Source organism: Lonchura striata, unplaced genomic scaffold (assembly GCF_046129695.1).
Source record: "Lonchura striata isolate bLonStr1 unplaced genomic scaffold, bLonStr1.mat Scaffold_85, whole genome shotgun sequence".
Classification (NCBI taxonomy): domain Eukaryota; kingdom Metazoa; phylum Chordata; class Aves; order Passeriformes; family Estrildidae; genus Lonchura; species Lonchura striata.
Window position 1 is genome coordinate 1567501 of NW_027461188.1, and position 14448 is coordinate 1581948.

The 14448-nt window shown below is 52.1% G+C and overlaps 1 protein-coding gene across 1 annotated transcript in view; it reads right to left on the reverse strand.

Moving 5' to 3' along the window:
• The window catches only part of LOC110469778 (uncharacterized), a gene marked incomplete at its 5' end in the record, with an annotated part of 706345 nt that overhangs the window by 399822 nt on the left and 292075 nt on the right, over positions 1-14448 (reverse strand). The gene's annotated exons all lie outside the window — the stretch shown is intronic.

Sequence of the window (14448 nt, forward strand, 5' to 3'; positions counted from 1 at the left end):
AGACGAGGAGGAGGAGGACGACGAGGAGGACGAGGACGAGGAGGAGAAGGAGGACGACAAAGAGGAGGCGGAGGACGAGGAGGAGGACGAGGAGGAGGATGAGGAGCCGGAGGACGAGGATGAGTAGGAGGAGGAGGAGGAGGAGGAGGAGGAGGAGGACGAGGAGGATGAGGAAGAGGGGGAGGAGGACGAAGACGAGGAGGAGGAGGAGGAGGACAAAGAGGAGGAGTAGGACGAGGAGGAGGACGAGGAGGAGGAGGACGACGAGGAGGAGGACAAGGAGGAGGAGGAGGAAAAGGAGGACGAGGACGAGGACGAGGAGGATGAGGATGAGGAGGAGGAGGACGAGGAGGAGGAAAAGGAGGACGAGGACGAGGAGGAGGACGAGGAGGAGGAGGACGAGGAGGAGGAGGAGGAGGAGGAGGAGGACAAGGAAGAGGACGAGAAGGAGGAGGACGAGGAGGAGGAGGACGAGGAGGACGAGGAGGAGGAGGACGAATAGGAGGTGGACGAGGAGGAGGAGAAGGACGAGGATGAGGAGGAGGAGCACGAAGAGGAGGAAAAGGAGGACGAGGACGAGGAGGAGGAGGACGAAGAGGAGGATGAGGACGAGGAGGACGTGGAGGACGAGGATGAGGAAGAGGACGAGGAGGATGAGGATGAGGAGGAGGAGGACGAGGATGAGGTGGAGGAGGACGAGGACGACGAGGAGAAGGAGGAGGAGGACGAGGAGGAGGAGGACGAGGACGAGGACGAGGAGGAGGAGGACGATGACGAGGACGAGGACGAGGAGGACGAGGACGAGGAGGAGGAGGATGAGGAGGAGGAAGACGAGGAGGAGGAGGAGGAGGACGAAGAGGAGGAGGAGGACGAGGAGGAGGAGGACGAGGAGGAGGAGGAGGAGGAGGACGAAGACCAGGAGGAGGAGGACGAGGAGGAGGAGGAGGAGGACGAGGACCAGGACGAGGACGAGGACGAGAAGGAGGACGAGGCGGAGGACGAGGAGAAGGACGAGGAGGACGAGTAGGACTACGAGGACGACGTGGAGGACGATGAGGACGAGGAGGAGGGCCAGGAGGAGGACAAGGAGGAGGACTAGGACGAGGAGGAGGAGGAGGACGATGACAAGGAGGTGTAGGACGAGGAGGAGAAGGATGAGGATGAGGAAAAGGATGAAGATGCAGATGACAAGGAGGATGAGGAGGAGGACGAGGAGGAGGACGAGGAGGAGGACGTGGAGGAGGAGGAGGAGGAAGAGAAGAACGACGATGATGAGGAGGATGAGGAGGAGGACAATGATAAGGAGGATGAGGAGGGGGAGGAGAAAGGAGAGGAGGAGGAGGGGGAAGAGGAGGAGGAGGACGACAAGGACTAGGGCATGTATAAGGAAGATGGGGAGGAGGAGGAGAATAAGGAAGAGGAGGAGGCGGAGAAGCATGAAGAGGAGGAATAGAAGGAGGAAGAGAGAGGACCAGGACATGGAGGATTATGAGGTTGAGGAGGAGGTGGACAACGAGGAGGAGGAGGAGGAGAAGAAGGATGAGGACGAGGATGAATAGGAGAAGGATGAGGATGAGGAAAAGTATGAAGATGCAGAGGACAATGAGGACGAGGAAGAGGAGGAGGAGGAGAAAGAAGATGAACAGGAGGAGGAGGAGGACAAGGAGGAGAATAAAGAGGAGGAGGACAAGGATGAGGAGGACCAGGAGGAAAAGGACGAGGAGGATGAGGATGAGCAGGATCGGGAGGATGAGGAGGAGGAACAGGAGGAAGATGAGGAGGAGGAGAAGGAGGAGAATGAGGATGAGGTGGACAATGAGGAGGATGAGGAGGATAAGGATGCGGAGGATAAGGAGGAGGAGGATGAGGAGGAGGACAAGGATGAGGAAAAGGACAAGGATGAGGAGGACAAGGAGGACAAGGAGGAGGAGGACGAGGAAGACGAGGAGGAGGAGGAGGAATAGGAGGATAAAGAGGATGAGAATGAGGATGTGTAGGGGGACATTGAGGAGGAGGAGGATAAGGATGAGCAGGACAAGGAGGTGGAGGAGGAGGGGGAGGACTAGGATGACAAGGAGGACAAGGAGGACGAGGATGAGGAGGAGGAGGAGGAGGAGTAGGAGGACGAGTAAATGGAGGATGAGGACGAGGAGGAGTGCGGGGGTTTGTAATTTTCCCTTCTTTCCCCCATTCACCCTGCCCCTTTCTTATGCGTTCCTTGTGTAAATAGTGACGGGAGACAAGTCCATTCTATAATGTCAACAAGTCTCAGTTTATTCCAAGCACACATGTACACTTATACCCGTTATAATGAAGCTCATGCATATTGCAAAACTTAGGCTCATGATTGGTGTATTAAAAACAGGTCAACCCCGCCTTTGGAGCTGTCTGAGCTTGCTTTGTTTTCCCTTACATTTATCTTTTTGCTGACCATTCTACTGTTGGGAACCAGCTTACCCAAGGACATAAGATATTATTGCTACATCTGCTATTGCTGCACTACGCAATTTTCAGCTACTGCTTCACTAACTGCACGTAGTCATGTCTTTTCTCACGAAGCCATTCATCCACAAAACTCTCCACATTTCTAATCAGTCATGCTGTGACATTCAATAGCCCATTATCAGCAAATGTCTGTCCTGAGGGAGGATTGATTGTGGAAGAGATAAGGAAAAACTGCCCACTTAACACAGGACAACTGCCATACAGATGGCAAATAGAACACATCTTGCTTTTCAGTCTGGGACAGGAGGACACAAACAAAATCAGCTGAGAAGGCGGCACTCTGAAAAGCAAACCAGAACTGACAGAAAATGAATGGGACAGAAATCAATAATTCTGATAGTTTTATTTATTATCAAAATAAATCACAACCACCCAGCCCCACACAATTCTGATCCCACAACCTCAAATTTGGATCTCACTTTGCCCGATCACCTTCCAACCCCATCTCATCCTGGAGGCTGAGGAATTGAGCAATTTTAGCATGGGACTGAGGTGAGAACCAGCCATTTTGAGGTAGGATTGAGTCACTTTGAGGTGACAGACAAATCCACTTTGGGTTTTGGAGTGCAAAGATATGGAGAATACTACCAGATATCCCCCAAGAACCCACAAATCCTCCAGAATATGTTCCCAAACAGTAAATTCCACCTCAAATACCTCTAAAATGGTGGGACTTCTGACATCTCTGGTCAATACTCTTTTTAGTCATTTTTCAGGTGTTTTTAAGTGATAAAGACAAATCAGAAGAAAATTAGGGCCAAACCAACACCAGAGACCCCTTGAGCATCCCCTGGACACTGGACAAAACAAACTCAGCAGAAATCAAAGTTAACCCTCCATAAAATGCCTTGAGGAAGATTTGCTCTTTCCACAAGTCATTTCTGATGGAAACACAAATAAATCCCAAACATGAATAGACAAACAACAGAAGCAATTCTGTGGCAATTCCAAATTTCATCAGTTCCAGCACAGCTCCAGCTACTTGAGCTGGGCTTCTTGTAGGATTTAAGTAGCCTTGTGTTCCTCACTTTGGGGTGAATGATCCTTGTCAGTCTTGCTGGTATCATTTGGTCCCTTTCCTCTAGTGATTTTAACAGAATTTTCAAAGAAGGAAAACAAAATATTTTCTTTACACTGGCCACCCACAAGAGCCATTTTCCTCGTAAGTTCTCCCAAAAGTCACTCAGAGGAAGCTGCATCCAAGCTTCCAAGAGATCCTCCAGAAAGAGCCACAAACTCCTCAGAGGAGAGAAACATGCTGTTGTCAAAGGCACCTGGGGTCAGACAACAGAGCCCTGAACTCACTGTGTAAAATAATGTTGCAATCTGGATAATAAAATTGTTAGAGAGATGCCTCTGCCCCAATTAAGGTGCTAACAAGACCAAATCCAAAGTGGATTTTATTGAACAGTAAATGTGAGGTAGAGAGAGATGCAAAGAAAGAGAAAAGGGGAGAGAGCAAGGGAGTGACAGGGACAGAGGTCTCCCCTGGGGTGGGGCAAGTGTGACATTGTCCCCTGTGTGCGTGGCCTTCCCAGGGTGGGGGTTTTACACCTGAGCCAGTTTGGGTAAGGGGGGTGGTGTTCACCCCCCACCTCGAGCAGGGATTGCCTCACTGTTTCAGGTTACAGTGTCAGATGTAACCAAAAGTGTTTTCAGTCCCCATCTCCATAAACTGTTATCAACAGGTGGGGCAGTGTTCTTTATCTCTTCCATGGCTCAGCCCTGATAACGCCCTCCAGGGGCCATCTTCTGTTAATGGGCCATTGAGTGTCACTGCAGGACTGATAAAATTACATTATCCCATTGTGGGATGCTCCGCCCAGGGGGAGGAACCAAGCATTCCTACCTGGATATAATCTCACCCTTGCAACACCACGACCACCTTGCCTACTGGATTCCCAGAGGACAAGAGCTCCATAAGCACCACTGGACCTGCAGAGGAAGACCAGACCCTTCTACAGGATCACTGCTTTGACAGAATCACGTTCATCACTCCAGCTGGACTGCAGCCACCATTTCATCAGACTGCTACCACCACCCTGAGCAACGGGGTGTCCGGTTATATCCTGACTCTGTCAGATTAAGCCAGTGTTTCTGTATAATTGCCTTGATCTTAATTTTCTTATTCAATTGTCATTCTGGCTTAGACTCTCTCCCCGGTTTGCTTTGAAGCCAGTACAAAACTCACTGTGCTCATCCCTTGTTTTCCTCCCAAAACAGGATTTCCCGTACCCAAATATTCGCCAGATGGAGAAGAAGGTTGTGAGGAAGAGGAAGATGCCCTGGGACACCAAGGCAGGTGAGGAGGAAGTCAGTGCCCCTTTCCCCCTCTCTCCTGCTCCATCTCCCAGCCCAGCCTGGCCCCCAGCTGCAGGACAGCCCCGCTGCCGGTGCCCTCCTGCTGGGGATACACTGGGGGGATCTCCTTGCCCTTCCCTCTGGCACTGAGGCAAATCCCATCTACTCCTTGTCCTTCCTCCCCCAGAGCAAGACCTGATCGTGGAGACCAGGAAAGACAAATCCCTGCAGCAGAACCTCATGGAAGAAGCTGTTTTGAGCAACTCCACATCGCAGGAATCCAACGGGGAGGAAAAGCCCTGGAGATCCCAGAGGAGGAAGGGCTGCAAGGCCAGCCCAGGATGCTCTGAGGAGGAAAGACCCACTCTGGGCCTGGAAGGTGGGCAGAGCTTCAGCCAGAGCTCTGAGCTGGTGGTCCCTGAGAAGCTTCCTGATGGGGAGAAGCCCTACAAGTGTTTGGAGTGTGGGAAGAGCTTCAGGCAGAGCAACAATCTGAAACGACACCTGATGATCCACACCGGGGAATGGGCCTACGAGTGTGGGGAGTGTGGGAAGGGCTTCAGCTGCAAATCCCATCTTGTCAGGCACTTACACATCCACACTGGGGAGAGGCCCTACAAGTGTGGGGAGTGTGGGAAGGGCTTCAGACGAAGCTCCGACCTCATGATCCACCAACGCATCCACACTGGGGAGAGTCCCTACGAGTGTCCCGAGTGTCAGAAGAGGTTTCACAATAGCTGCAATCTCCTTGTACATCAGCGGATTCACAAGGATGAGAGGCCCTTCCGCTGCCCTGACTGCAGGAAGGGCTTCAAACACAACTCCACCCTCGTCACACACCAGCGCATCCACACTGGGGAGAGGCCCTACATGTGCCCCACTTGTGGAAAGAGGTTTCAGAGCAGCTCCCATCTCCTCCGGCATGAGCGGATTCACTCAGAGGAGAGGCGTTTCCTCTGCCCCGACTGTGGCAAGGGCTTCAAGCACAACTGCCACCTTGTCAGGCACTGGTGCATCCACACCAGGGAGAGGTCCTACTTGTGTCCCCAGTGTGGGAAGAGCTTCACCCAGAGCTCTCACTTGACCAAACACCAACGGAGCCACCGGTAAGGGAAGCCCTGAAAATTCCCCAGCTGCAGGAAGAGCTTTGTGCACTGCTCCAGTTTCATCCCCCATTGGAGGACCCTGTTGGGAAGAGCCCTGGTGATCCATGTTTCCTGTGATCCATGCTGGGAACACACCTGTCCCTTTCCTTGCCCCTGCCAATGACCTTATGTGGGATTGAAGGACATGAGGGTCTGGCCATGGCCCTGTCACTACATTCACTCCCACCTCAGGTCATTACCGGGGCAGGAAAGGGACTCTCTCTCTGTCTTTACCTGAGGAGAAGGGTGTCCTTTCCATGCAGGAGGAAACACGTGGCCAGGAAGATACAATTGATGGTGATGTAGTTTTCCCTGTAACTGGTTTTACTTATCCCTTCTGTTGTTAATATTTTTTCTGTTTCTGTTTGTTCCTTATCTTGTTGCTGTTCCCAGTAAATTGTTCTTATCCCAGCCTGAGATCTTTCCCTTTTTTCCTTCAATGGAAGGTGGGAGGGCAATGAGTGCCTGCGGGGTTTGAGTGGGAGCAGGAAATTGAGAAATGCCATTCCTGAACCCCGGCCTGTGGAAACCAAGCATCCCAGCTGATGCCAGCCCTGGTGGCCATGGCAGCAGCCTTGGGAGCGGGTCCCTGGCTGGGGCTGAGGGAACCTCTTCACTCTGGTGCCCAGGGACAGGAGTGGAGGGAGCGGCTGCAGCTGAGTCGGGGCAGGCTTAGGTTGGATCTCAGGAAAAGGTTTTTGCCCAGAGGCTGCTGGGGCACTGCCCAGGCTCCCCAGGGAAGGGTCACAGCTCCAGGGCTCTCTGAGCTCCAGCAGCGTTTGGACAGCACTGCCAGGCCCAGGCTGGCAGTGTTGGGGTGTCCTGTGCAGGGCCAGCAGTTGGACTCGAGGATCCTGATGGGTCCCTCCCAGCTCAGCCAATTCTGTGGTTCTGGATCCATGACCCTGGGGATGGGAGTGCCAATGGTTGCCATGGCAACGGGCTCCAGGCCTGAGCTGGTGTCCATGGCAACCACCCCTGGCATGGGGTCTCCATGGAGCTGCCCAGGGACTGACCATAGCAACAGGGGCTGGGGATGGTTGCCATGGAAATTGACCATAGCAACAGGGGCTGGGGATGGTTGCCATGGAAACTGACCATAGAAAAATGTTTCCTGGAGATGGTTGCCATGGAAACTGACCATAGCAACAGGGTTTCCTGGTGATGGTTTCCTCCTTAGAATGAGATTTGTCACAGGATCTCAGAGGGGTTCCATGGGGACTTTCCAAGAGTCTCCAGTCTGTTCAAGAGCAGGAATGTCGCACACAGAGACAGGGGCTCCATGGAGACCTCCCAAGGGTTTCTGGGGATGGCAAAGAGCCGTGTGGTCAGAGGCAGTCACAGCCATTCCATGGTGACATCCCAGGGCACCTTGGGCTGCAAAGGCACCGATCTGTCACAGGCACTCACGGGGGCTCCACAGTGACATCCCAGGAGTCCCCAGGCTGCCAAAGAGCCAGGATGTCACACACACTCCTGTCATGTGCAGAGTGGGAGCTTCAGGCTAAAGCTTTATTTCATTATTGGAGAAACTCCTGCTGAGTCATGAGATGGAGACACACAGCAGCCACCATGGGTTCTAAAAGCCCTGCAGAGCCCCCAGACTTCTAAAATTCCTTTTAAGAGAGGAGACTGGGAGTGACTGGATCCAATCCTGGCCCCAGAATTTGTCAAAGGTTTATGTATAAACGATTGGACAGGTAGAATTGAACAATCTGTCAATGCAATTTGTCCCACAGGATTAATGATGGAATACCAGATATATTTATATAAATACAATCTGATAATGACTAGACAGTAAGCTCTTAACCAGAGTTATTTACTCCACAGTCCAGAATCTATAACACCTATAGGATATTCTGCTCTAGGAAGCAATTTTGAAGTCAAGAGGTCCTTGCTGGAGTGGTTTGAGCCCATTGCAGGCAGAGCCTCCTGCTCCAGCAGGAACTGCCTTTCCTGTGCCAGGAGCAGGGCAGGTCCCGCTGCAGGAACAGCCCCAGGCCAGCCCCAGCACAGGGAAGGCCTCGGGCACAAGGGCAGAGTGCCGTGCTGGGAGCTGTGCCAGGGACAGCCCGAGGCACCAAAGGCACCTTGGCAGCAGCAGCTGCTTGCAGGGCATGGCCAGAAGCCTCCTTTGCAACCCAGCCTGGTGGCCAGCGCTGCAGAGCTGCTGCCTTAGGGCTCATTTCTGGATGGGCTCTGAAAAGCCACTTCTGCTCCAGGAGCCTGACTGGGAAGCCATTGGCCCAGCACCTTGGGGACAAGATATTGTCAACAAAACTCTTCATGCCAGCAGAGACAAGGCAGGGGCAGAGGAAAGGGGAGAGCCAGGCCCAGGGGACAGGGCTGCCATGGTGAATGGCTGTGAGGTCACTGCCCCTGCAGCAGCCTGGCTGCCCTCAGCAGACATTTTGGCCAGAACTGTTGTGAGGGCACCCAGCACATCCAAGAACCCACACAACAGGAATTCCATCCTTGGGGAGGGGAGGGGATTTCACTGGGTCAGGTTGCACACACTCCCTGATTTTTGAGCATTCCTGGGATGGGAAATCCACTTCTCTGGAAAAACATTTGCCATTTTGTGCCACTCTCATCACTGTAAATATTTCCTCCTTCTAACAAATTTAAATCCACTCTCATTCAGTTTAGAGATATTTACCATTGTTCTGTCACTGCTAGACTTGGGAGAAAATAACTTTGATAACTATTTTTCCATTTTCACAGACCTTGGGGAGGACCCAAATATCTCCCAAGATGGGGTTTGAAGGCTTCATCACATAACGAGCAGGTAGAAGCTGCAGGCTCTGGGCTCAGTTGTGTGCAGACTGAGGACAGAACAGGAGTAGCCTGGGAAGGATTGAAGGGTGGTTCCACAGATGCTGGAGTTTTATTTCATTGCATAAAACAGCCGGAGAAAGAAATAATGGCACCAAAGGTGTAGAGTGCCCCTGCCCAATGAGGTGGGAATTTTACCCAGACACAGCATCCGGCGAGAGCGTGACTTAAAGAAGATTCCACCCCTCCACGCTGTGGGGTGTGCCCTTGAAAGCCTGGGAAAAGACACTCTACCCTATCTGATCAAATGAGGAATGGCCCCAGAATGTTCTTATTTTTCTGTACCCTTATTGGCTTAAATTGTGCTGCAATGTCCCCACTGTAGTTTTTTCCATTGATTGTCCTCCTCAATCCACCACTTTGCAGTCTCCTGCTCCTCTTAATATTGGACCTTGATCCTAAACTCCACCCCTACCCTGTAATATAAAAGTCTTGACCCTACCACCTCGTTTCTTGTGTATGTCCCTGGGAAAATGAAGAATCCTCAGTTTTCTAAAGCAAGACCTGTCCTGTTGCCTTCCTTTCCCTGTTGGTCATTGGTGTCTGCCTGAGGTCTGAGACTCTGGGGCCTGGGGCAGTTGTTGTGCCTTTTGCTGCAGCAGAACACAACAGTGCTTTCCTCCCTATGGAAAAAATAACCGTCCTTATCTATGCAGAAATTGCGGGAATTGGGCTTCCAACTCCCAAATTCCCTATATCCAAGGGTTGCTTTCAGACAAAAGCTACCAGGAAAGAGAGGTCTGGTTGCCCTTGGCCCCTGGTGGCCGCCTTTCATCTGCCCCTCTAACGCTGGTGTTCCATGCTTTCCTTCCTATGGAAAGAACCATCCTCCTCCAAGTGTCCATGTCTAAAATTGGGATTCCACCTATAAAATTCCCTATATCCAAGGGTTGCTCCCAGACAAAATCTGCCAGTACCATCAAGTTTGGCTCCCATTGGCCTCTGGTGGCTGCCCCTGCCACACTGGGGCTCGGTTCTTCCCTTCCCATGGAGATCACTGTGACACTGTGGGCACCTCATGGAACCAAGGGGATCATTGTGGCACCACTGGAGCCCATGGAACCAAGGGGCCATGGTGACACCGCGGTGCATCATGGACCCAGAGACCATTATGACTCTGTGGGGCCTGATGGAACCATGGAGACCATTCCTACCCTTCAGGGCCTCATGTCACCAAGGGGGCATTGTGACACCTCAGGGCCTCCTGGAAGCCTGCAAGCTCTGGCTGTCCTTGTCCTCTGGTGGTCACCTCTCATTCCCCCAGGAAACATTGGCACACTGTTCCTTCATTACTGTGGTAAAGAACCGGCCTTCATGTCCAGGGACCATGGCCAAAATTAGAATTTGGCCTCCCAATTTCCGTGTATCCAAGGATGCTCCTACACAAAAGTAGCCAGGACAGACAGGTCATGCTGGCCCTGTCATCTGGTGATTTTCTTAGACTCTGATCTGAATGTTTTCATTTGAAAACACCTTGGAGAGGGCCCAGAGATCTCCCAAGGAGGGGTTCTGAGCCCTTGGGCACATAGCCACTGCATATGGACAAAGGAGCTCTGTGCTCTGTGCTGCCATGGTGGTTTTGCATCATGGAAGGGATGTCCTGGGAGAAGCTGCTAGCAGTTTCCTGTGTGTCTGACAAAAACCAATCAGTAATTAGCTTTGAGAGCTGACAGTCTGTTAAAGCACTAAGGAAGCTGCAGACGCCTCTGTGCAGACACAAGTTAGAGATGAGAAAGCCTGGCTGGGTCTCTCTCCCTTCTGGCCCCACAGAGGTGCCGAGGCCGGCCCAGCCCCGTCTCGGCCGTGGGGCCGGGCGGCTCCTGCCGTGGGGCCGGGCCCCTTCCCAGGGAGCCGCCAGGCGCCATCGGCTGCCGGGCAGGGCAGGGGAGGCCGCGGGGCCGAGGCCGGGCCGTGGCTGCGGGTGCTGACATCTGGCCCTGCCGAGCCCTGCCCCGCCGCCAGCCCGGGCCCGGCCAGGATCCGCCGGGCCCCAGGAGCAGCCCCGGGCCGGGCCGGCTCGGCCAAGGCTCTGCCGCCCTTGGGCTTCGCCCGCAGCCGGCGGGCAGGGCAGGAGAAGCCATCGGCCCCGGCCGTGCTGCTGCTGGGCTCTGGCCTGGCTGCTGAGATCCTGGCCCTGCCCCAGCGCGGCCCAGCCTGACACAGCCCCAGCGCAGCCGCTGCAGAAACCTCCATGGCAAAACAGCTCCGGCCGCAAGCACCGAGCCCGGCCGGGCTCACGGAACCATCTGCAGCCCCGGGAGATATTGACTCTGACAGTGCTGCCATCCTCCCTCCAGAGAGAGAAAAGGACACAGGGCAGGCACACAGAGGAGCAACATGGACACACCGAGGGCAGGGAAGGGGAAGTTGAGTCCCAGATGGGAGGGATGAGGAGATGCCTTGATCTTGGGGCTGAAATCCTCTGGTAAAGCTATGGAGAAGGATGTCATTGATACATCAGACTCTCTTTTTCCCTGTAAGGCATTGAAAAGTATAGGGCAATGACTTGTTTCAGCAAAGGCCTCCATGCTAAAGTAAGGAAATGTTGAAGTAGCTGTGATCTCCCATGAGAGGCATGAACAGAGAAAGGGAGACCAGTGATGAGACCCTGTGCCCTCAGAGAGAGAAAAAGACCTCTGTTCCCAGAGATGAAGATGATTTCAGGAAGAGATGAAGAGAACCTTTGCTCTTAAACAGCTCATCTTGAAACTAATATCCCATAACTCGGCCTGGCCCATAAGCACAGCTGTGGGAAAAGGTGGGAAAAGATGGGAGGGACTTCTCGATTGCAGATTTCTCCAGGCAGCTGCTATTTGTGGAAGTGAAAAGCCATGAGATAACTCTTTTCTTGTAGGGAAGTCTCCAAAACATTAACAAGAAGAACTTCTCTCCCGAAGTGAACTGAAGAAAGACTATTTTAGAGGTGGCAAAGTGACTGAAAATTCTAGGTTTTTTCTCTTTACATTGTCAGGTTGTATGGAGAGAGGAAGTGTTCTGAAAGTTTTGTTCTAATTCTTATTACTCGTTCTTTAGTTATTGTTAATACAATTTTATTTATACCCTTTTAAAATTCTGTGACTACTTTGCCTTTCTCCTAATCCTATTTCACAGCAGGAAATGAGTAAGTATATTCTAGTGAGTGCACTGGTAATTAGCCAACACTGAACCCACCACACTCATTGAAGCATTGGCCAAGAAATCTCAAATTGGTGAACCAAAACCACTACAGAAACTTCCTGACAAACTGCACGAGGGCAGAGAGAAATTGAGGCATACCCATGGTTTGTCAGGACTTGCTTGATCCTAATGAGCCCCGTGGTGCATTTGGAGCTGAGACCTGGAACCTCAGGGCCTGAGAGGAGATTGCACAAACCTTTCCTGGAGTCAAAGTCAGAGGAAAACCCCAAAGTGGTTGGAGTCTAAAGCATTAATGGGAACCACAAAGGTCCATCTATACCACAGGCACTTCATGGAGTCCTTGGAGGAGAAACCTGGAGGCCAGGATGGCACAAAAACCTCTCAGAGACTGAAAATGGCACAAAGAACTCTCAAGGTGGAAAGGAAAATACAAAGTACCTTAGAAAAGTTAAGAATCTCAATGTATTCATGAGCCCCACTGAGTGTCAGTACAAAGCTCTCAGGGGACTCATTAAAGCAGATAATTGGGACCATGATTGCACAAACCTCTCACAGTCTGTATCAAAAGGCAAACACCAAGTACCTTAAAAGAAATGAAGTACCTTGAAGCATTAATGGGCCCCACTGAGTGTTGTTCCTGACAAAGCCTCTCCAGGGACTAATTACAGCAGAATATTGGAGGCCAGGATTGCAGAAAGCTCTCAGAGACTGCAAGACAAAAGCAAAACCCTAAGTCCTTTGAAAAACCTGCAGTCCCTGGGAGCATGAAGGAGCCCCCAGGGCCATTCCTGACCAAGGCTCCCCAGGGAATCCTTCCAGCAGATCCTTGAGGCCACTGGGATGTGGGCATGGGGGGGATGCTGAGGGCAGGAGCAGGGGCTGACAGTGCCCAGCCTGGCTGGGGCTGTGCCAGGAGGCCCCAGGGCCTCAGGACAAGGTGTCTCCTCACAGCCCTTGGTGGCACAGACCCTGCTGTGCCCCAGGGCACCAAGACTTGGCTTCTCTTTGTCCCCACCTGGCATCAGTGCCTCCAGTTCTCTGCTCTGCCTGGGGTCTGGGGACACTTTCGCAATCATGTCCCTCAGTGGGACCCATTAAAAGTCCAAGAAACTTTGGAGTTGGATTGTGACTTGGAGTTCTGGAGAGTTTTCTGCAGCTCCCTCTCAGGGCCTGATGCTCAGGGCCTGAGCACAAAGCCCCAGAGGGTCATTAAAGTCCTTGTGCTGTGTCTGTGCTGCTGAGCTGGGCCGGGCTCCTGGCACAGAGGGTGATCCTGGTAACCAAGCAGAGCTTCAAAAGCACATTTCTCTTGCTGAGCAGCTCTTCTCCCAGCCCAGCAGGGCTGGGGCACTGCCTGCAGCCAGCGCGGGCACAGCACAGAGGCACAGAGAGCTTCAATCAGTCAGGGCTGGGAAGGGGCTGAGAAGTGCCTGGGGCAGAATCACTGCCAGCCCTTGGCACAGGAACCTCTGGCTGCAGGACAATGCAGCTGCAGCTCCTGGAGAGATCTCCTAAAGCTGGAACATGCCAATGCCCACAGACCCCGTGAGTGCATTCTCTGCTCATCTCCTGTGCAGAGCAGCCAGGGGTGCCCAGGGCTGTCCTGCAGAGCAGGGTCCTGCAGCCCAGGGCGCTGTGCTGGGCCAGGGACTCTGCTGCCTGCCAGGGACAGCTCTCAGCCGGCCCTGGAGCTGCTCCCAGCGCTGGCCAGGAGCTGTGGGGGGAAGGAGCCACCCTGAGCAGGGCAGGTGCTGCTGCTGAGAGGGGCTGGCTGGGGCAGGGCTGCTCCCAGCTCCAGACCAGCCTGGGCACAGCTCTGGAGGACACTTCCCAAAGAAGGTAAGCCTGGGATTGCTGTAAAGATCAGGAGCCTTCCTGAGAGTGTTTTCTATTTCCTGCTTGGAGCAATATGGGAAAGTTGGGGTGATGACATAAACATTTTTACTTTTTATACATTTTTCTTATATTTGTACCTCTGTAAATTACTATTTTACAATTATATACTATTATATAGTTATAAAATTATAATCCTTACTTAACTATTAAACTCTAATTAACTCTATTAACATACTATTACATAACTGTAATCCTTAACTATCTCTAGTACATTTCCTTACTTTTATCTTATATTTTAGAACAATAAACTGACAGTCTAAACACATTCCTGAAATACTGCATAGTCTTATTATCAGGAAGAGGACCTACGAGAATAACATTTTGGTTTTTGACCAAAATATGAGCAGTCACAACAAAAAGTAAAGGCAAAGAAGACCTTGGACCTACTCCAATGGTTTGAGCCTGGGGAGTGTAACTGGGGCAACTGAATCTCCTATTGGATGTTCCTATTAAATACCCTAATTAATTAACCTTAATAAATTGTTGAAATCAGGGACTGGGTGTCCCCTGGGGACACTTGGAAGCTTCCAATAAAGGTCTGTTTTTTACTGTAGTCTTCTAACACCGTTGCAAGGGGTTTTTTCTTTTTTTTTTCTCTTTTGATTATAGACACCAGGGGGATGAGAGA